We start from the raw sequence: 22,636 nt of genomic DNA on the forward strand, positions 1-22,636 counted from the left end.
GGCCACTTTGGCGAAATCAAACGGTGTTATTAACTACGGTTTCTCAGCCATCACAATGAGGGTATATAAAAAGGACGAGGAGCAATCCTTACCTAACGACACAGGTCCAGCAGCACCGCAAGGCACTGTTGATACCATAATGGAAGCGGGTGATATTGAAACTGCTACCGCAAGCTCAGTGGGCCCAGTAGAAATACTGCCTACCACTTCTGATTCAATAAATATGGACGTGACTATGTCCTCTCCAACTCCTTCAATTACATCTGAAGAGAGTATTGGTACGCGCTATCTTTTTGACGAAGAAGAACTTTTGAACTCTGAAAATGAATCTGAAGAAGATAGCGCGCTTGACGTTACAGTGGTGGACACTACCACATCCAAAACAAATCATGATGCGGGTACTACAAATTAACCTGCACCACTGCAAGGCTGCGTCCGCCAGCTTGTTGCAATGCCTCAGCAACAACGAGGCTGATATGGTCCTGGTGCAAGAGCCATGGGTTTTCAAGGATCTTGTCTGCGGACTCAGGACTAAAAACTTTGACTTAATGTATGCGGTAAACAAGGGTAAGCCTAGATCCTGCATATTAATAAATAAAATATATAACGCTCTCATGCTTTCGCAGTATAGTGACAAAGACCTAACCGCAGTAAGTATTGAGGGACCTTGGGGCCAGATATGGGCGGTATCTGCATATATGGCTCATGATCACGAAGAGTTACCATCAAGTAGCCTAAAACAGCTGACAATTGACGCTAGGAGACTTGGTGCAGATATCATTTTGGGCTGCGACGCAAATGCGCACCATGAAATATGGGGCAGCTCAAACACGAATGAACGTGGTGAGTTACTTTTCGATTTTATTTTTAGTAATAATCTTTTTATATGTAATGACGGTAATAGGCCGACTTTTGTTACCAAAAACAGGCAGGAGGTTTTAGACATTACCGTGACTACTGCCAAAATTCATGGGTCTATAAGAAAATGGAAAGTGTCCACTAGACACTCTTTTTCAGACCATATGATTTTAGAATTTTCTATAAACTTAAAGAAATCAAGTACCCCCAGTTTAGAAACTTTCAGAAATGTCAGGAATACAAACTGGACAAAGTACAAATCATCTATAAATGAGCTGCTGACAAACTCTACTCTTTATCCGCCAGAGAATATAAATGATCTGGACGAGCAGGTAGGAGATCTTACCTCAATACTTAATGAAGCTTTTAACCTTGCCTGTCCTTCAACTCGACCTAGTAGGAAGAGTAACCCACCCTGGTGGAATAGAAACTTAGGTCAATTGAGGAAAGAATGCAGGAGACTTTTTAATAGGGCAAAGCTAAATAGAAATGAGAGTGACTGGTCTGAATATAAGATCTCTCTGCAGAATTATAAGAAAGAACTACGTAAGTCTAAGAGGATTAGTTGGCAATCATATTGTCAAGAGATTAGTAGGGACTCTGAAACCTCTAGACTACGCAAAATCCTATCTAAAAATCCTTCTGTTCCTGAGTTGCTAAGAAAACCGGATGGGACTTGGTCAAATAACAGTAGGGAGTCACTAGATTTATTACTAGATACCCACTTTCCAGGATCCTTTGCTTCGACGGAATCCTCAGAATGTTTAAACTACGCACCGGTAAACTCTATCAAGTTAAACCTACAAACTCTAAAATGGGCCATTTTTAGCTTTAAGCCATATAAATCACCAGGACCGGATGGTATTCATCCTATTGAGCTGCAAAACTCTTGGGATCAAATACAAAACTGGCTTCTGGCCATTTTTAAATATTGTCTCATTTTTAATTATGTTCCAACTCAATGGAGAAAGGTTAGAGTTGTTTTTATTCCTAAGGCGGGTAAAACCTCTCATAGTAACCCTAATGAACTCCGTCCAATTAGTCTTTCATCTTTCATACTGAAAGCTTTAGAAAGAATTATAGACTTTGAAATAAGGCGCGTTATAGATCCCAATCTTTGGTCACCGTCACAACACGCCTACACTAAGGGTAAATCCACAGAGACAGCACTCCATGCCCTCACCTGTACTATTGAAAAAACTCTTAAAGTAAAAGAATTTTGTATAGTGGCTTTCGTAGATATTGAAGGAGCTTTTAACAATATTCTTCCCAATGCAATAGCTAACGCACTCTCGCGTCTGGGTGTTGAGGATGCGCTCATCAGCTTTATCGGTCAGCTACTAACTGGCAGAATTATTGAAGCACAAATGGGTGTATCAGCAACACACAGACGGGTAAATAGAGGTACCCCCCAAGGGGGCGTACTCTCTCCTCTCCTCTGGAATATAGCGGTGAATGAACTGTTACAAAAACTGGGGAGAGCGGGATGCGGGACAGTTGCATATGCGGATGACATTGCACTAACAGTTACTGGAAAATATGCTACTAGTTTAAGGGATATTTTGCAGTATGGCCTGAATATTCTTAACAATTGGACACTGACATGTGGTCTCGGGGTTAACCCCAGAAAAACAGAAATCGTAGTATTTACCAGAAAACATAGGGTTCCAAATCTTTCTCCACTCTATATTAAAGGTTCTGCGATACAATATATTGAGAAAGCAAAATTTTTAGGCATTGTTTTCGATAGGAAACTGAGCTGGAAAGAAAATGTTTTGGAGCGGGCTAGGAAAGCAAACGTTGCTTTGCTCCTTTGTCAAAAAGCTATTGGTAAAAGGTGGGGTTTGCAACCACGTATCGCTCAATGGCTATACACTGCTGTCATTAGACCAATACTTCTGTATGGCATTGCCATATGGTGGACAGCTCTTGATAAATCTTCGTACTGTACGGTACTGAACAGGGTTCAGCGCAGGGCTGAACTCTGTATAAGTGGTGCTCTGTGTACAACACCATCTATAGCATTAGATCTAATGGTCCATTTAATGCCACTTGACATCATCAGTAAGCAGTTGGCAGCATCATCTGCCCTAAGACTTAAGGCTACTTCACAATGGAAGGCTAGTGACTATGGGCACGGCTCGATTCTAAATATTTTCAGTCCTACTCCAAATAACATTGACTACACCTCTCCGATTCTCGACTTTGATAGAAAATTTATTGTTAGATTCCCATCCAGGGAAGCTTGGTTGTCAGGAGGTCCCTCCCTGGGTGAGGGTCTGCAAATTTTTACTGATGGTTCAAAAACTGGGAGCGGCGTAGGCAGTGGAGTTTTCTCAGAGGGGCTGAATATATCCTCCTGCTATAGGCTTCCGGATCACTGTAGTGTTTTTCAGGCAGAAGTAATTGCCATTAAGGAAGCTTTAGCTTGTCTAGAAGTAGGTAATATACTTGAAAGGAATATATATATACTATCGGATAGTCAAGCTGCTTTAAAGTCCTTGAGTTCTGTTCAATTCACATCTAGGACGGTCCTTGACTGCTACACATCTCTAAATGAGATGTCGACGCAGTTCAATATTTCTCTAATCTGGGTTCCCGGTCATAGGGATATTTACGGCAATTGTAAAGCAGACGAGCTAGCCAGACGTGGTGCTTCAGGGAACCACTCGGAACACCTAAACAATCTGGGCATATCGTTGACTTCATGCAAATTGATTTTGAGTTCTTCCTGTGCCGAACTTTTTAATAAAAGATGGGAAGACTCTGCGATATGCAGGCATCTGTATGCAATGTGGCCACAGACCAACAATAGAAAATCGAAATCTCTTTTAGAGTTATCCCGTAGAGATATCAGTCTTGTAGTGGGTTTACTAACAGGTCATTGTATTCTAGGTAATCATGCTAGGAGACTGAATCTACCGTTCAACCATTTTTGCCGCAGTTGTGGTGAGGATGACGAAAGTGCCTCTCACCTGCTTTCTTCGTGTCCGGCACATGCACGGCGTCGCCTTAAATTTTTGGTGGCTTTCTTTTTTGAGGATCTTGACGAACTTCGAGAACTCCCTCTATGTAGCATTGTAAGCTTTGTTAAAGGTTCTGGATGGTTTTAGCCCGTGGGTTCTAAATAATACGGTATCACAATGGGCCTATGGGCCTAAGTGGATCCCCCTGGGATCGCCGGTTTAACCTAACCTAACCTAACCTAGCTAAAAATAGCAACTATTTAAATATGTTGCTGTTATTGCTATTTTTAGAAGTAGTTTCATCTGGTAAATAATGGTAAATAATGTATCTGACATGTCTGTATCTTACGACATCGCGAAGTCTTTATTTGCTAATTCTCGACTGCTTCATGTGCTGGAAGAGATGGCAGCGGCAGAGCCATGTCGTTACGTGCTCCTCGGTTTCTTGCCAAAATAAGCAATAACAAAGCAAACATTAACGAATTATATGTGAAACATTAAAGTATGTGAAAAGTTTTTAAGTTTATAGACTCATTAAATATTAAAGTATCTTTCTGCTGGCACTTCAATGTTGCGCTGCGAGGCAGTGTCTCCGTCCTCTTGCCGTGTACGTTTTTAGCCATTAATGCGGAATACTTTATGAGTTAAGATAAACAAAAGAAGCGAAAATATTATCTTCAAGTACAATGTTAGGTAAATATAAACAAAGTTTTCGTTACTTTAGCTACTTGTGGCTTTCAGGCGAAGATGTAAAATAAATTACATTAGAAAAAGAGGCTAAGTGCGACTAAGTGGCAGTAGCAATTAAAATACGGAGACTTCGAGCGGCGTTAGTTGGCAACTAACCGCGCGTTGCGAGGTGCATGGGGAAGTGGAACGGAGGAGCGAAAAACATGTAATGGTAAAGATAATTGCAGGCATAAAGTAAATAATTTATATTAACGAATTCGGTCATAACAAGGTTAGGTTAAAGGCGAATCAAGTATTTGTTAGTAACTTAAATCAAACAAGACTGACAGACGTTCCTCATGTCGAGTGCTAAAAAATAGAAGGTGAAAGTGTTCTTAGGTAGATTACGTTTCTCCTGAAGAAGTATGTGTGTGCTATACTTATGTTTGCAATCGTAGAAGTACAATGACTTGAAAGTTACAATTACCAACTGTACTTAGGACTTGTCTCCATAAAATAAAATTTATATTCCAAGTTTTATGCTTTACGTACTCGAAATGAGGTCAATTTCCACCTCGCAACTATAAATAATTCGATTTTCTCGCTTTGTGCTTGTAAGTGAACATGTATCTCACATATGCAGGCATGAGCTTGTGCTTACGTATCTACAAGCAAATGTAAATGCATGCTTATATTTATAATAGCATTTTTGTTTATCTTATCGGGCACATTCGATTCCGTCTTATCAATGTGTCAATACAGATAAAAATGAGCAATCAGCACCTTTTTATTTTGAAACGAATAAGTGAAACGGTGCCAACGTGACGCATTACAAACATTGCCTGGAGATTCACATTTCTTCGAACAAAGGCTTTTGTTATGAAAATTAAGCTTAGAATAGCCATAAAATGCCAGCATTAATGCATTAAAAATGCAAAGTAAACAGAAACGCTTTTTGTTGTTAGAAGTGCTAAAATATCTGAAACGTGTTTCCCGTCTGACTATGCGAAGATAAACAAATATTACCAAGAATTTCAAAACAAGCGACAATCTTTGTCATTCAATCACACAAATTCGGTTTATGATTCAAATGACACGACATCCGCACCAAAACCAAATGCTAAACATTCCTAATATAACACACAGTGATATCTTCTACACTTCTATATCTGTATATAGTATGACACGTCGCCTCACTGCCTGACTGAGAACTCCACACAAAGTAAATATTCGCAATGTTAATTAATTTATAATACTTTGAAGATATAAAAATCGAATAAATTTATAGAAGCTCATACCTAAAACAATAGCAAATCTTTTCCTAAAACTAGTTAAATTTCCTTCATTTTTGATAATGGTAATTTAGCTCAATACTCTAATATATGATTCACATCCTCTGAATAGATGACTGAAGACGTTTTTTTTAACGATAAATAACAGTTATGGAGTGTGGAGTGATGGAGTCTGCCTCATTATAAGACAAAAATCGTGAAGACAATTATCGTGAAGTTTTTCCAATTATTTCAAGATTAAAATGTTTCAAAAAAAGGTTTAACTAAAACAAATCTTTAGCCACGAAACCCTCAATATCTAAAAAATAATTCATCTGTATAATTGATGTCATATATCAATCTCTTAAATATTTTTGGTGGAAGTTTTTTTGCATTTCTAATAATTTTGAAGATATAATGTTTTAAAGGAAAATTTAACTGAATAAATCCTTAGTCCAGCAACAGTCCAGAAAAATCTAAAAAATTGTTCATCTATATAATTATGGTCACATATCATTTCATTGAGTTCGTTTTAACCTGAGTCCACATATATTTACTTACATAAATGGATTCTCATTAATTCAGGAAAGTTACAGCAATATATTATCTAGTCTATTTCTGTTTTTATACTTTTTTCTATCCGATTAGTAATAATATTTGCTTCTTAAGCAGTTTATGGTGTAATTCAACTGTTGGATCCCACCAGAAGCGCAGCATTATTTTTATCACTTGAATACTTCAGCTGTTATTTGTCTAAATGACATAAAATATCGACAGTATATTAGAGAACAATAACACCAAAACCCTAAATTCCGAGAGAGACTCAAGTCGCATCCATATCCTCATGTTCGAAACTTATATTCTGCAACTGTACTAAATCGCCTTAAAATAAAATCATTGATAAATATGAATACCCTAGCTCAATAGCATACATGTTAGTTTTTTAAGATTCGCAAAATTATTGTCAATTTCTATTTAGTAAGATTCAATAAATAAACCAAAGAAAGAAAAACAAATATCACCGGAAGATGAAATTGATCGTTTCACTAGAATTTATATATCTAGAAAGTTTTATTTATTTTGACTCCAATAGTGATCGTTCGACTACTACTGGAGCGCGAAGGGTTAGACAATTAATGAGCACGACGTGGTTTATATAAATGTGATGCTAGACTTATCCCAACTGCAAAATGGGGCATTTGCACCTCTAAGTAGTTGTAAGAGTATGCTGATTTGCGGGAATTATTATATATTCCACAACCTAATGGCTATTCCGCTCTACATGAGAGAGATACAACTTCTCACGGAAGAATGTATATAGAATAAGTATATTTGTTAGAGCAATAATTTATTTGTGTGTTTCAAGTCAAAAAGAGTAAATATGTAAGAACTACAAATTTATTTATTATTCTACTAATCTTTAAAAGTAAATAAAATATATTTTAAGACTCATTAGTAGTTTTAAAGTATTATCGAAAAGTGTAATTAATATAATTTAGTTGAATCATATAAGATACCAGATATGATCAGGTTTCGAATGACATTGTTTTTGATCTTAAGAGCCGCAGTTTTAAGGAGCGGTTAGAGCACATTTATAAAAATACAAAATAATTTATATTTTATTTTATTCAAATATTATTTATTATATATTGTATTCATTACCATAAGCGAAACAAGTTAAGCAGCTTAAGACGTTTGCGGGAAGCCATGAATCAAATCATTTCACATTAATTCAATACCACAATAACATTAAAAAAACAGCAGGTTTTAAATTATAAAATAAACAAAATAGAATTTAAAGGCAAATATACTATATTATACAATAATTACAGAATAAAAATACGTTATATGAAAACAAAAATATATATAAATAAATATTTAATAGCTTTAATCTTTTGACATTAAAAAATAATTGAATGGTTCTGCTATTGAGAAAAAAATTAATTTATTTGCTTATTTTCGCAATAATTCATCAAAGCATTTACGGAATACTAAGACACTTCATAATCTCTCGCTCGCTCGTTTGTGAGAAGAAGAAGAAGAAGAACGAATTTATAGTATTAAGTAGTCGCCATCACGTCTATTTTTAACAGATGTGAACACGTTGCCCACCGAGCACGCTTTTACCATACACCCGCATCGTTCGCCGGTTTTCCTTTCCTTCTATATTTTGGGAACCGTGGTATTCACACGTAGACTGCCTTCCGCTGGCGTTGAATACCGCAGTGAATACACTTGAGAGTGAGTGAGTTCATTCCACACATAAACTACTTAAAAATGCATTGGACGTCATTGCTCGTACGTTATGCGATATGGAGTGCGTCCAAGGCTGAACACATTTTCACACTCTCAACCCCGAATTTAATTAGGTTGACGTGATATAACTGTGAAAACGCTCCTCTCGGTGCAACTGAATTTTAAAGCAAATAATTTAATAAAAATTGTTAATTAAGCAAGAAATAAAAAATTGAAAAATGAAATAATTGCCGCGTGTCGATTTCATAAGCAAAACAAATGCTCATTCCGAGTAATGAGGTCCGCTGTATGGCACGAAATGCATTTTTAAACTGCATAAACTGCATTAATATGCACACAACCGCCACAGATACAATTGCAGTTAATGTACTAACGAGACAATTTAAACAAAATAATAATTAACATTCTCGACTTTATGGTAATTGCATGAAGGCAGTGAAATCAATCCGTTGACACTCTGGAAACGAAGTCAGGGTAGGGTCAGGGTAGGGAAGAAACAAATAAAGAGGCATTTGTATTGATTTATGAAAAGAAATTCTAAAAAGTTGTCCTTCATTTGTTTTGACACAAAATTAGTTTCACCAAACGATTTAATTTTTTTATCTCTTTTAACAATATTCTTGTGTCAATAAGAATCCAAAATATCCTCAAGAAAAAAACTTCGACACTTAGGATAAGAAAGAAATCACTCAGCACATGAAGTCAAGCGCATAACAAAAAATTGATTTTTAAATTCAAGGATTGCTTTTATTTGGGCACATTTAAGGACAAAAAGTGCCTGTGCCAGAACGTAGGCTTTCCGAGTGCTTTAAGTCCGAGTGCTATAAGGGTTGCTGCAAGGACAATTCAGTTGTGAGTTCTGGTCTTTCCTTCTGATTGAGGCATGAATTGTGCCGCATTAAGCAAATTTAGTTGTGTGAAGGGGAGAAGAAATATTATAACGTCGTCGATCATTAAAACGTCATCATTTGTGTTGTGGTGCGATGTGTCACGCAATTCTCGTGCAGGCTTACATTCACAAGATTTATACATATGAATACCGAATGAAAGCGACCCTGTGCTATTTGCCCCTTTTAGGGTGCAACACGTCAAATAAAATATTCAAATCTTATTTATTATTTAGACGGAATAATAAAAACTAATAATTGCCTACCTTTGTCTGCATTAGTAAATTAGTAAATAAAATTTTACTGCTCCATTTCCCTAGCAATAAATTTCCGCTTTTATTACCAGGTTTGACCCTTTCGTCAAGAGCGACAGACACATAAAATATTCAGAAAGTTTCTGTTTTAAAAAATTTCCTCTGCCTTTTGAAAATTTAATTCGTTCGCTTTGGAGCAGTGCTTTAAGTACTCATTTTAATTGCAGTATTTAAATGTAATTTGTATCTTAAAATGTATGAAATCTACAGAGTGAGTCCATAAACTTGGCTAATGGATGTGATCTATAACAGTCACTACTCTCAATCGACTTCAAAATTTTAATTTCTTCTTCATAATAATGAAGAAATTCATATTTTCTCGGTTCCAGCTGGACTAAGACGCGTCATGCAGTGTCACTGTTGTTCTGTCGAGACATAAATTTAAATTCTAATTAAATGTCGACATTGATTAAGTTTTTAAAATTAAACTCTTTTTTAAACGTTTGACACATTCGACGTTCGTCCAACGAAAGGTCACAGAACGCTGAAGTTATCGAAAACGTTTTCATTTAATGAACTCTTCGGGCGGCTTTAAGCTGATTAAGCAGCTTTAAAGTCTTTTTGATTACAAATTTGTCTGAATCAAATTTTTATAGGAAAATTTTATTGATAAGAAAAATGTTTTTAATGAGTTTGTTACGTTAAGAAAATAAAACTAAAATACTTCAGTAATTACTAATGTTTGATAGGAAGATACAATTTCAATTGGATTGTGTATGTAGTAGTATCAGTAAATCATTATCGGTCAGTATTCCATGAATTCTAGTAGTGAGACCTCCGCCCAAGGTATCAATTGTTTTTAAGAAACTTTAGTACATATTAAATATTGATTAAAATAATTGTTAAGATACATCTATACTATTTCTAATATTTCATGTCGTTTTTTATTTCCAATCAAAAATAAGTTCGGGCCAACATGCTAGAAAATATTTTAAATAATTTTTAAAAATTATTCAATGTTAGCAAACAAGTTGTGTAAATATTTAATAAACAATTTGGAATTTTGTGTAATTATGGCTGTTCAATTATGGCTGTTGCCATTCTATAGATGTGTATTCTCCGAATTGTATCTACAATGAATTAAGTATATTTGCATGTTGTGTGTCATTAACAACTTTACTTCGTCTTAAAACGAAACGTAAGGTTTCTCAACAAATATTTTTGCTTGAATGCCCAACGAAATTCGTCTGGAAATTAGTTTATGAAGATATTTTATGTATGAAGAAATAACTAAAAGCCTTGTTTGCATTTCAGTGTCTGTCGTTCAGTCCGACTCGATGACCGTCTGTCTAGATCGTTTTACCTTGTCTCCGTGTACTGAAAAGTGTTTGTCTGCGCCAAATAAGCAAATAAGCAAAAGGCAAACAGCCAGGCGAGGCGATGGCAGAAGAAAATGACTTCATTAACTCAGCTAATCAAATTACTGACATTCTGATGACGTTATAACTTTTTAATTTAACATTTAAATGCTTTTTTATTGTTTATTTAATTCGAATTTCATTTCGTTGCAACTTGAGACTTCGAGCTGCAGTTTTACATGCTCAGCTTAATATCAAAAGTTCCAACGCTTTGTCGAATAATTATGCTCCAATTACTGGAATTCAGTGCTCGGGAATGAGTTTTCCGCTTTTCATTTGGATTTTGCAAAATTGAATTTTCACATTTTCTTCTCTGGATGAAATTATTCAAAACATAAACATAAAATAAAGAATTTTAATAATGAAAATTAATTATTTTTGTTTGTTTTGTGTACTCGCATGTGAGCGAAAATTAAAACAAAATATTAAAAAATAAATTTAAATACATTCTCATTGAACTGCTTTTAATATTTTTACAACAATATAATGTATACAACGTAAATATATATATTTATAATTATATACTTTTGTATTATTATATAAATTATATTCAATTATTCAACTTAAATATATGCTATGATATATAACATATGATATTTAAAATATCACACAATAATTCTATTATATCTGGTATATAGGTATATATATATATCAATTACGTTTGGATATATATACTTCTAGTGTAAATGGTTTTTATTATATTTTTTATCCGGCTGTAGGTCACTATTTGTAAAAAATAAAGTTCAACGTTTGTTTAATATTTTTTAATATATTCTATATTTGGAGTCTCTATTCTATATTTGGATATACTCTCATATTGCACTGCAATGTATACCATAGAATAGAATAAAGAGGATGACGCTTAGATATAGATTTCATTAATATTAATTTATGTTACATCCTTATCCTAATGATGACTCTCTAGGAGCGTCAAAATATGGAATATATTAAAAAATATTAAAGAAACATTGAATTTTAATTTTAACAAAAAGTGACCTAAGTAACCTACAAAAACCATTATTAAAAAAATAGATCGATAATTAAATTCAAAATTTAATACTTTCAGTATTGTACATTCTTCATTTTTATCTGAAATATAAGGTTTCAATACAAAGAACTATAGGCTATATTAATTCTCTCTTCATGGTATTATAATCTTTGAAATATCGTCACATATTGCAGTGTTCGCTATCTAACACTATACTTAAGATTTGTTGACTAAAGCCTTGATCGATTTTAGCGCCAATCTTTGTTTTAGAGAGAGAATTCAGAGAAATTTTTACTCAAGATCTCAGCATATTCACATCAAACTCATGATTGATCACACCCCAATACCAAATGGCTTGATATCAGAAGAATTTTTAGACAAAAATAATTTTTATTCACACAGTTCCTGGTCAGATATTTTATACATAGAGTAGCTCGTATAAAATCCATGGTTCATATTTTTATTAGCATTCACTCTAATCTATAGAATAACATTAATATAAAACTATGTTACATATTGATTTTTTAAAGTTATTTATCACGATAGAACGCTATTTTACTAGTTGAAAGATTTTGGAATGATAGTGAATTACAACACAATTTTATTTTATTTTTATTGAACCACATTTTTGGGTTATCGTACAGCTATTGCGAATATAACCAAAGAAGTCTGTATATAATTGTTGGATTGTGGGTGCCAGGTTTAGAACTTTGAACCTGTCAAATTTGAAGCAATGGCTTCACATATTTTAATCGTACGCGGCAAATCTGTAAGAAGTTTCTAAGAAGTTTTTTTATAATTAGAATATGTTTATAAGCTACAGCTTATGGAAGTTTCAATCAACTATTATAAATAGTTAATTGTTAAAATCATATTGTTTTTATTAGTATTATTTCTTATATGTCAATAAAAATAAAATAGTTGTAGTATGTAAATATTGTAGTATATAGAGTAATGCAGGCATAGCCCTTCCTGATTTGGCTAAGGCCAAAAAAACTGAATCATTTCAGTAAAGTAAAGATAGTTGAATAAAAATCAAATAAAACAAAAAATGATTAAAAATAATTATAAAGGAATAAAAATATTTAATCCTTGATAACTATGTGTCAAGGAATTAAAATTTGGTTTTTCGGAGACAAAATCATGAATTCTGGGATTAGGTTTTGTAATTGGTTTTTAACTCCACTATTTCGAAACTAAGGCGATTTAAGAAAAACTTAAAAAGGTTCTTGAAGAGTAGTCATTTACAACAACAAAAATTCTTTTTTATATTTTTTTAATTAATTGAATTTTTGGCTGACCACACAGTTGTTTCGAGTATTACCAAATACCCATCATCAGTGGTCTTGGAAATAATTCTTGTATTTAAATTTAAATGTCAATAATTGTTTGAGACTGCAAGTACCAAGAATCAAACTCGTGCCCTGCCAAATTTGAGGCTCAAGGTCAGCGCTCCCTGACCAAATGACCTAAAGACGTACTTGATTCTTTTTTTTATGTTCACACATTTTTCTGAAGTTCATTTGTTAATTTGCAGTGAAAGCTTTATTAACAAATTCACTTGCTATTCACTTAAAGAAATTAAATGCTATATTAGTTTTAAAAAATATCTCTAATCTGAGTACATTTGCACATTTCATTTGAATTACTCATTTGGCGCAGATTTCTTGATAATTTTGAATGCTAATATTTTTAAATATAGAAAATACGTCAGAAACACCTGATAATAAGCTCTATTGGTTATTATGAAAATATTGCAACTCACAAGCAGATAGATTCAGATACACATGTGCCCTGTTTTATTAATTGTTAAGCTCACTTCCCTTTACTTAAAGTTCCATCACAAAAAAGCATTTGACCGGCGGCACCGCCCGCAATCCTTTCACTCAGTCAAAGAGTTCAAATGCAAATATTTGCTTTTAATTAACCTCGTTTCCAGTGATATCTGTGCGCTGCCGTGATGATTATGTATCATTTAAAAATGAACGGAACCATAGTTGCTGCCTTCAAGGAGCGTAAATTTTGAAAATAATTTTAAATTACAACCAAACACTTCAAATATTTTAAATGGACAGCTGGAAAATATTGCAATACCTCAGGTTTAAATTAAAATTCATTTAATGTTACTTTTTTTAATGTTTGCAATAATTTTAATATTAATTTTTAAAGAGGTTTTCGAACAGAAGTGAAACAACAACAAAAATTTATTTTTTAAATTATTTTAATTAATTGAATTTTTGGCTGACCATACAGCTGTTTCGAGTATTGCTAAAAATACCCTTCATATCAGTGGTCTTGGAAATAATTCTTATATTTAATTATTCGTAAATAATTATTTTTGAGACTGCAAGTACCAGGAATCGAATTCGGGTCCTGCCAAATATGAAGCTCAGAATCAGCGCACCTTAACCAACTGATCCAAACCCGTACTGGACTTTTTATGTTCGCATATTTTGCTGGAGTTTTGTTACTTTTGCTATGAAAGTTTTTATTAACAATTTTACTTGCTGTATTTATATATTAGAACGAAATTATAAACCAGCTGTAGAATAATTGAATTAATTAATTAATTATAATTTTATTTTCAATTGTTAAATTTCAAAACTATTCTATTCCTATAGGCATTATTTGTTGCATGATTTGTTCTTTCTTATGTATAGAACCTAATCTAGGAACGTAATGCTGAGAAAGCCATGCTAATGTTACTCCACTAGTCGCACGAGCGAGAACCAATATTTATTTTGGAGAACCATATTTTTGTGAATAAGTTGTAATTTAACGTCAAATTTTCCAGACGGAAGTGACTATTATAATTTTAATAGAAACTTGTTATATTTACATAAAGAGGTTTTCGAACAGAAGTGAAACAACAATAATTAATTTTTGTAAAACTCACATTAATATTTCGTTTTAATTATTCTCATATATTCATATTTAACAGAAAACACTTGCTTTAAAAATTGATTTTAGCACTTGAGTGAAGTATAATATTGCACCATTAAGCCTATTACTTGTTATTTAATATGCTTAGTATAATTAATTGTCGGTTTGATAATATTTATTTGCAATGCTGAGACCATTTATCAATATTCTAGTATATTTTATATATCGCTAGAATGACAACATAACTAGATACACTATAAGATCTTTGATATATAAATGATGTATAGCCGAAAGAGATCGATACTAGCGTAGATTAGAGATATTTTTTATAACTAACATCAGGTTTAAAGATCTAGTGCGTTCATTCAACTATCTTAAAGTCTGCTTAGGTTACCTAACGGGTCATCATGACCTGGGTTGGCATTTTAATAAGATGGGTCTCACTGAAAATGTTGTATTTGCATGGTAGAAAATTATATTTCTATTAACAATCACTTTAACTATATAGATTTAATCAGGGCCGGTACCAGATTGCCAGGTCGGAAGTTTCAATGCTCTTTCCGGTTTTAGCATGCCTTCAAAAACTGTAATTTTGGCGTTCATATAAAAGGCAGGGTGTCTTCTGTCCAGCAACACAAAAGAATAATTGTAGACGCCAGCAAGGCGCCATTAATCCATTTATTTTTACATTTTATTCCAGAATGACACCAGTATGAAGTTGTTCTTTAATCAGAATGAAGTTGTTCTTTAAGTTTTGATTTTGAAGACCTATATTTAGATGATGTTCATATGATCTGTTTGACTAATTGATAGAAATTATATTTATATACTGTCAGTTTTATCTTTTAACCTTTTAGTTACCAAGTTCTTTTAAGTATTGTTTATAAGCAATAAAAATTTTTTAGTATTCACACTAACAAGATCTTTTTTACATCAAGGCATTATCTCAGTTTTCAGTTATTTTTTTCTCTGCAAACCAAGAGTAGTTGTCAATCTTATCACTAGTACTAGTCAAGGAAGGATTAGTTTTCTTTCATAGCTTGTCGACAATCTTCTTTTCCCACGTGATAAAGCTAACAGAACCTTAATTTTTTTAACATATCAGACTAATTAAAATAAAAATATTAATCCACAATGTATATGAGTTAATAAATTGGAAATATGCAATAATAATGGAATTAGCATATGTCCCAGCTAAATTGTAACATTTCAAGTAAATGTCTCTAACTTTATATTTATTTATTTTGGATTTCAATGTAGCTGTCATGCAAACTAACAAGGAATTAATTATTATGATTAATACTATCCATTAATCTTTAAAATTTAATAGATTACGATGTAGGTAACTCTTGAAAGCATCTCTTTTATTTTTGTTTGTAAGATTCAGATGTCTTTATGAACTGTTGGTTAGACCTGTTAATGTCAATGTTATGTTTTGCAAAAAATTAGTTATTCCGTATACATTTCTTATTTAAAGTATAAGATTTTTTGTACATGTTTATTACTTTTGTACTCTGTATTTGTTGCCTGAAGATTTCGTATCATGATAAAAAATGAATATCAATTAAAATACCAGCATTAAAAAATTAAAAACTATTTATTGATGATTTCTCAAGCATTAAACGTGCCATCTATTGAAAGCGAAAATAAACTCAAAATTGAAATCGGTGGAAAAACTGTGGTTAGCTTCACACATCGGCGAAATTCACACAAATGAAATCAGAAGTATTAAGTATTAAAGACTTTAACATGTGGTAACCACACACTAAAACGAGTAAATAGCAAAATATTTCGGCAGCTTTATGTTGTCTGATTGCTCGAACCATTCTATTGACTTAACCCAAATAATATTTGAACCATACAAACATTACCCGTAAGTAAACAAACAAATCGACTTGAATCAGTTCGACTTCTTTCGAATGAATTCGACAAAAATCAAAATTTTCATTTCATATAAACAGAGTACTCCATCCGCATACACAACCTTATGTCTAATGTCTAATGTCTAATTCCTAATACCGAATGCCTAATGCATTCCTTCCATAAACTCATATGACTTCAATTCAAGCACCCCGACGAAACACCGCAAAACACCACAAAATCTCTTGTACAACACCAAAGTCAATACGGCCGCGTTCGAACATAGTCCATGGGGTGTACAGAATGGTAAATGTCGAACACAACCGAACCCTTTGATGAAAAACTCGGCAATAGAAAGCACAAAAAGAAATAAGAAAGCAGAAAGCGGAAAGACAAGAAATGATATAAAACTAAATTTCACCACTGAAATCTATCAAATACAAATAAAGAGTATCGAGCAAATACACAAAATATTTGTCTTCAATCAATTTTAAAGCAAATACTGCAGACGTCGATACGTGCCCGAAACGGAGTGTTGCTCTGAACTCTTCAGCGGTGGCTTCGGATGCACTTTCAAGTGTTTATCTAATGTGTACTTTAAAGAATAACAGAACAACTAATAATTAGGTCTTGTTGACTGCACAACGACTATTGACAATCGATTGGCGTATGGTCTGGTGTCAATGGGACAAGCAAATATTATTGCTCTTTAATTTGTTTATAAAATTTTGTACACTCAACAATGGATTTCGGTTATTTGATTACACAGATTGTGTTTCTCCGCCGACTGCAGCTGCAACTGTAGACAGAATGGCGTTCCTTATTTCGAGAAGTTTTATAAAATTTTCTAAAACAATTCCAACCAACCAACCAACTGAGCTCATAATGGGAACTAATAGTATAATAGCCCTAATTAGCTTAAAAGAAATTAGCTGTCATTTGGCTTAAGGTTCTTGTTAGCCACGATGTTTCAACTATTTAGAGGCGAAGAGTGGGGCGTGGATAGCACAAGCACAAGAACTTAATCAAAGCACTTGTTACCTGCTTAATTAATTTTTAAAACATAATGTCTCTAACTCGCTGAAAGAAATATTTACTAAAGAGTTTAATTAATTATGAATAAGTTTTTAGTCGTCAATGCTAGTTCGTTTGTGGATTTGCTTTGAACTTGATACAATTTATGTTTAAAATTCCATAACACCACATAATCACTTCTTTAGAATGGATTTACTTACAAACATACCTACGTGAGTATAGACATATACAAATACGTACATTTAAAGGTATTGTGTTTAACTTTAAATCGATTGACTACCAAATTTCTAGCTATAGGCTTTCAGGTTATTAGCTTATGTCAATGCTATTTAAATTAAAAATTAATTTGAAAATCAAATAGATTTCGAACCCGTAGAACTTAGAAATATTGTACCGATTTTCTTCATATACATAAACAATGTGTATGCGTGTGTGCGTGTGTATGTATGTATGTGTTTTACCAATAATTGGTTCCGAAATTATGATAAATTCACATTTGAGAATTATGGTGATTTTTCAGTCATTACCAAGTTTTGAGGGCAACACCTCCCAGTTCTTGAGTTCGTTAAGCTGATTGAGATTTGTGGTCTCTTAAGTGGTTGTCACGATTAAAGAAACGGGTTTTTACATTTCGGATTATTACAAATGAATTGTTGGCTGGAAGTTACTTAATTAATTCACACAATTTAAATCGTAAGTTGTTTATAATTTGAAAATTTGTTTATTTCAACAAAAATGCTGAGGTTAAGTGATTGTAAGAGAAACTAAAATTGAGGAATTAAAAATTGCTTTATTTGTTGTGGAATGAATCAACTTGTAGTTGCCACAGTTAGATTTACTCTTTGGATTCAAGTTAATATTAGTGCAAAAACTAATACCACAGTTTTAATATTTGTATTATCTGTTTAAGTCAATTTCATTGTTTAATCACAAATAAAAGCTATGTCAATGCACTTCACAAGATACTTTTCTCAAACATTTTATAAATTTTTTTTATCTTATAAAATATTTCGTTTGTTCTTGAGAAAGGTGTAAGTTGAATTTAATTTCTAAGAAGTTTAGTAATTAATAAAACTTAATTAATAAAAGTTAGGAAAACAATAGCTAACAATAATAATTTCAGTTGTATAGTATCAGCAATCAGCAAATAAATATTTATTAATTAATTTTAAAATTCTTGTGCATATGAACATTGAAATTATCTCCTTGAAGACATTCTCAAGACAGCAGTAATTTTAAAAAGTTGCCAAATAAAATTAATTTACTTGACATTCAAGAATTAAGAACAAAAAAAAATATTAAAAAATGTGATTGTAGCAAATTCTGTAGATCTAAAAAATGTAATTTTCAGGTGCTAGAACTGGTCTGAACCACATGCTGAAACACAGTCGAGCGGATAGAATTTGATATTCAAACATGTGGTCATACCAGAATTTTTTGCTTTCGTACTCCGCTCGATTCTGAGTCCGGAATAACGACAGGTTGCAAGCACTCAAATATCTGCATTAAGCAAATGTTATCTGTAAAATAAATAAGCAAAAGAAATATTTAATGATAATTGAAAAAAGTCGAATCGTACATTGGCAACTGCAATTTATTATCTGTGAATACGAGTTACGTGCTGGCTACATAACTTTGCGCTTTGGCATGCAATGACATTTTGTATTGAGCAGACAGACAGACAGACATTGGGGCTAGCCAACAACATTGTCCATAACTGTGACTGACAATCGGACAGACATGTAAACGCTCAGCAGATAGGCCGACAGATACACAGATAGACAGATAGAGAGACGGACAAGCAGGCAAATAAATGAAATGCCACTGCAATAGAAATTGACAGCGACTTTGACGGAGCACATGCGCAACTGCATTCATTATTCAGTTATGGATTATGTAGTGTAAAATTGAATATCGAACACGACGATCGCATATTAATGAAAATGCACGCCGGTGGGTAGATAGGCCGACAATGGTCCTATACCACTAAATACATTTCCAATTGTAAACATCATAAGCTGCATGTGCAACGTGCTTAGTCCATCTGTTGGCATGTCCTCTGCGTGTCGCTTCTCCCAATGGCCAGTCTGGTCATCGGCAAGTGTACGTGCCTCAGAAGTGCATTGGAATTCAAACAGCACCGATCAGCCAAATGCGGCATGTACACGAGAATATATCAATTGAATTACTTCTTCTTAATTTGTTGTTTGTTGTTGTTGTCTGTTGGCCATGTGCGCGGAGTTGAGTCGTTGATGACGTGAGCGGAATTTACACTACAATGCAGTAATTACAATTACTCGAACAATAAGCAATTAACAATTATGCTGCTCACATTATTTATTAAATAAACAAATAACAATAAAAAATAAAAAATGGACACATTAATTATTTCTGTTTTTCCCCTAATGTGGAGCGGTGTTAATGCACACAGAGCTCAAGAGCACAATTTCCTAGCAATTACCGAGTGCATTACTTAATTGGAATTTATGCTAAGCTCAATTTTTTTTATTTATAAATTTTATATATAATTTTTTTCGACTGTTGTTGTTGGTATTGTTGTTGGCATGGCAGTGACTCCATAAATTACTTTTGCTGCTGGCGATATTTAGCTTTGCCGTTGTGACGTATGAGCAGAAACATTTTTATATGCTTGCAACATGCGTTGTTCTGTGCACGGTGCCCCCTCTTGGTCTTGGCTCTTAGGTTGTCAATTCGAGCGTTAATTTGGAATGTCGTCAAAACATGCCACATGGCTTCAAAAATCGTTCTCGTTAATCAACTTTTTAGTGAGAAAAATTAAAAACTGTCAATGTTAGTCACTCTTTTTCAAGGGTGAAAAAATTACATCCTCTCCAAATAATAATAAGAATATTATAAATACGAGTAAATGTCATTAAAATATGAGAACTCTACAGAATTGTAGCCGTACTTTAGGTGAATCCATCTTCTAAAGTCCCTGTCGTAATACGATTATATCTTAGATCTTAGCAAGTAGTACTATTTTGTTTAATAATCATCTAACTCCGAGTGTTACAAAGGGGAAAAGAAAAAATTAAGCATTTTATTTGCGAAAATCCTGCACTGGCATTCAAAAGAAAAAGGTTTTTAGGGAAGGAGTTTGTGGATATTTTGTCAGACTGTTCATTGCTAGTGACGAAAAGTCTGTTAAATTGTTAAAACTTAACAGGATGAATTCAGTTTTAATTTTCATTATATTATATCTCTTGATATTTTTTGCAAGGAATGTGGTAGTAAAACAGCGAATCGCTAATTATATAAAGCAGAAGAATATCAGCTAATCCACCACTGCAACTAATAAACGAACTACGAAGTAGACTTCAATGACAAAAGAGTAGTTGATCATCAATAATAAGTACATAAACAAATAAAACCGAACCAGAGATCCTATGCTTCCTTATTAACAATATTCAATTTTCTTTTAATAATTAGTATCAGCTTAAGTTTTGTGTGTCGATAAGATATTGTATTATTATGTTGAAGCTATTTAAGCCAGTGCACTTGAGCACTTTTACTCTTTCTTAACTCGAGAAAATTTTTAAAACCCCTCCTTACGCCTTGACTGGCTTATTGTTTATCACTTCATCAGACCTCCCCAAAGAGCCTGCTTAGAAGTTTAATGTATCTGTGGTGAAATTTTAACTTCAATTATAAATCAAAAATCTTTTGATAGAACATATAACAGTTTAATTATTTCAGAACTCAACAAATAAAAATATGCAGTAAGTAAGTCTATAAAACATATAAGGCTCAGAAAGTAAACATAAATAAAACACATTCAATCAAATTTTTATTTCAATAAGTTGTTTTCATCTGTCTCTTTTTTGAAATACGAGACCTTTAAAATTTTCTCAATAGACCATAGGTTATCATGGAACCACAGAATCAATAATCTCCGATAGCAGGATTTGCAGTCCTTCTATCCACAAAAGCTGTAGATTAATAGAATAAAACCGTATTACTAAAACGCCTATACAGATCTGAAGGTATCTTTGCATTGCTATGTCAGACTTCTTAAAATAATGATGTTAAAGAAAGCTATTCCCGAAAAATATTGACCAATGCCTTTAATGAAAAGAAAAACTGTTCAGTTACTTAAAGTTATGTGGTCAGGTACCATTAGCTACCAATCTGGTTTTTTATATAAAACATAAGTATTGTGTATTTTCCGTTTGAATCACTCCGATGAAGTTTTCTTACATAGTTAGTATTAAGTAAATTTTCATCGCAATACATATATAGTATAAGGGCAACAAAAAAAATTTTCTGAAAAGTATGATGAAGAGAATCTTGCTTTATAAAATTTTCACATTTATATTGAACAATCTTGGGAATAATTTATTGGATATTTCGCCCGGCTGGTTTCTTTGGCAAAAAGTCAAGTACATCTCCCATTAAAAAGTACATAATTATTTTTAAGCATTTATGTGAGATACCCAGAGGTAAATAATTACATGGCAGTGACTTGTTAAAAAACAAATTAATAAAATTAATGATCAATTTAACTTGTTTGTGTGCAAATATCAATTAAAATTTTAAAATTTCGTTAATAAAAATCACTTTTAGCATTTCTGGCGTAATTAACTTCGAGTGCAAAACTGTGAATAAATATTATTCGTGATTTGTGTATTTGTGTATTTGTTCAAAAGCTTAAATGTCACGTTTGATTATAACATTTACAGTCAATTTAATAATTTAAATTGGAAGCGATAACGCGCAATATTGCCGTTGCGATGACTGGGCGAGATAAATTCGGGCGCGGAATATCGCGATGCTTTCACACTTGAGAAGCTCAGTTTTGCATATGAAATCGCGACAAACAACAAAACATGGTTTTTCCGCTCATTGGCAATGCAGCTGTAATTGCGATTAATTCTAGTGGCACTACGCCCGCCTCCTCCCAACGCAGACTTAACTATGAAAACTTGCAAGTTTTATCACAGAAGATAATTAAACTGCAATTTTCTTGCATTTCGCTTATTGGTGCGCTCACATCTCCCAACGCGACTCCAACCACTAATTAGCCAAAGTTAGAAATTCGCTGTAAAAATTAACAGCGAATTATGTTTGCGGTCCGCGTGTTCAGTGCGCGAACCTGTAATTACGCGCAAAAAATTTGTGTTTCTTAGTTGCAAATTTCTGTTCGCCATTGTTGCTTCTGTAGTTGTTGTTGTTGTTGCTTGTAATCTATTGCTTGGGAATGTTGCTGCAGTTGTTGTTTGAGGCTGTAGACACAACGGCTGATGTCACCAACACCGCAGCTAGTCACGCCA

The 22,636-nt window shown here is 33.2% G+C and overlaps 1 pseudogene; it reads left to right on the top strand.

The window, feature by feature from the left end:
• The first annotated feature begins 185 nt into the window (after positions 1-185).
• Positions 186-22,636, top strand: part of LOC119670442 — an 81,599-nt pseudogene continuing 59,148 nt past the window's right edge.

The sequence above is a fragment of the Teleopsis dalmanni genome, chromosome 1 (assembly GCF_002237135.1).
Source record: "Teleopsis dalmanni isolate 2A chromosome 1, ASM223713v2, whole genome shotgun sequence".
NCBI lineage: Eukaryota > Metazoa > Arthropoda > Insecta > Diptera > Diopsidae > Teleopsis > Teleopsis dalmanni.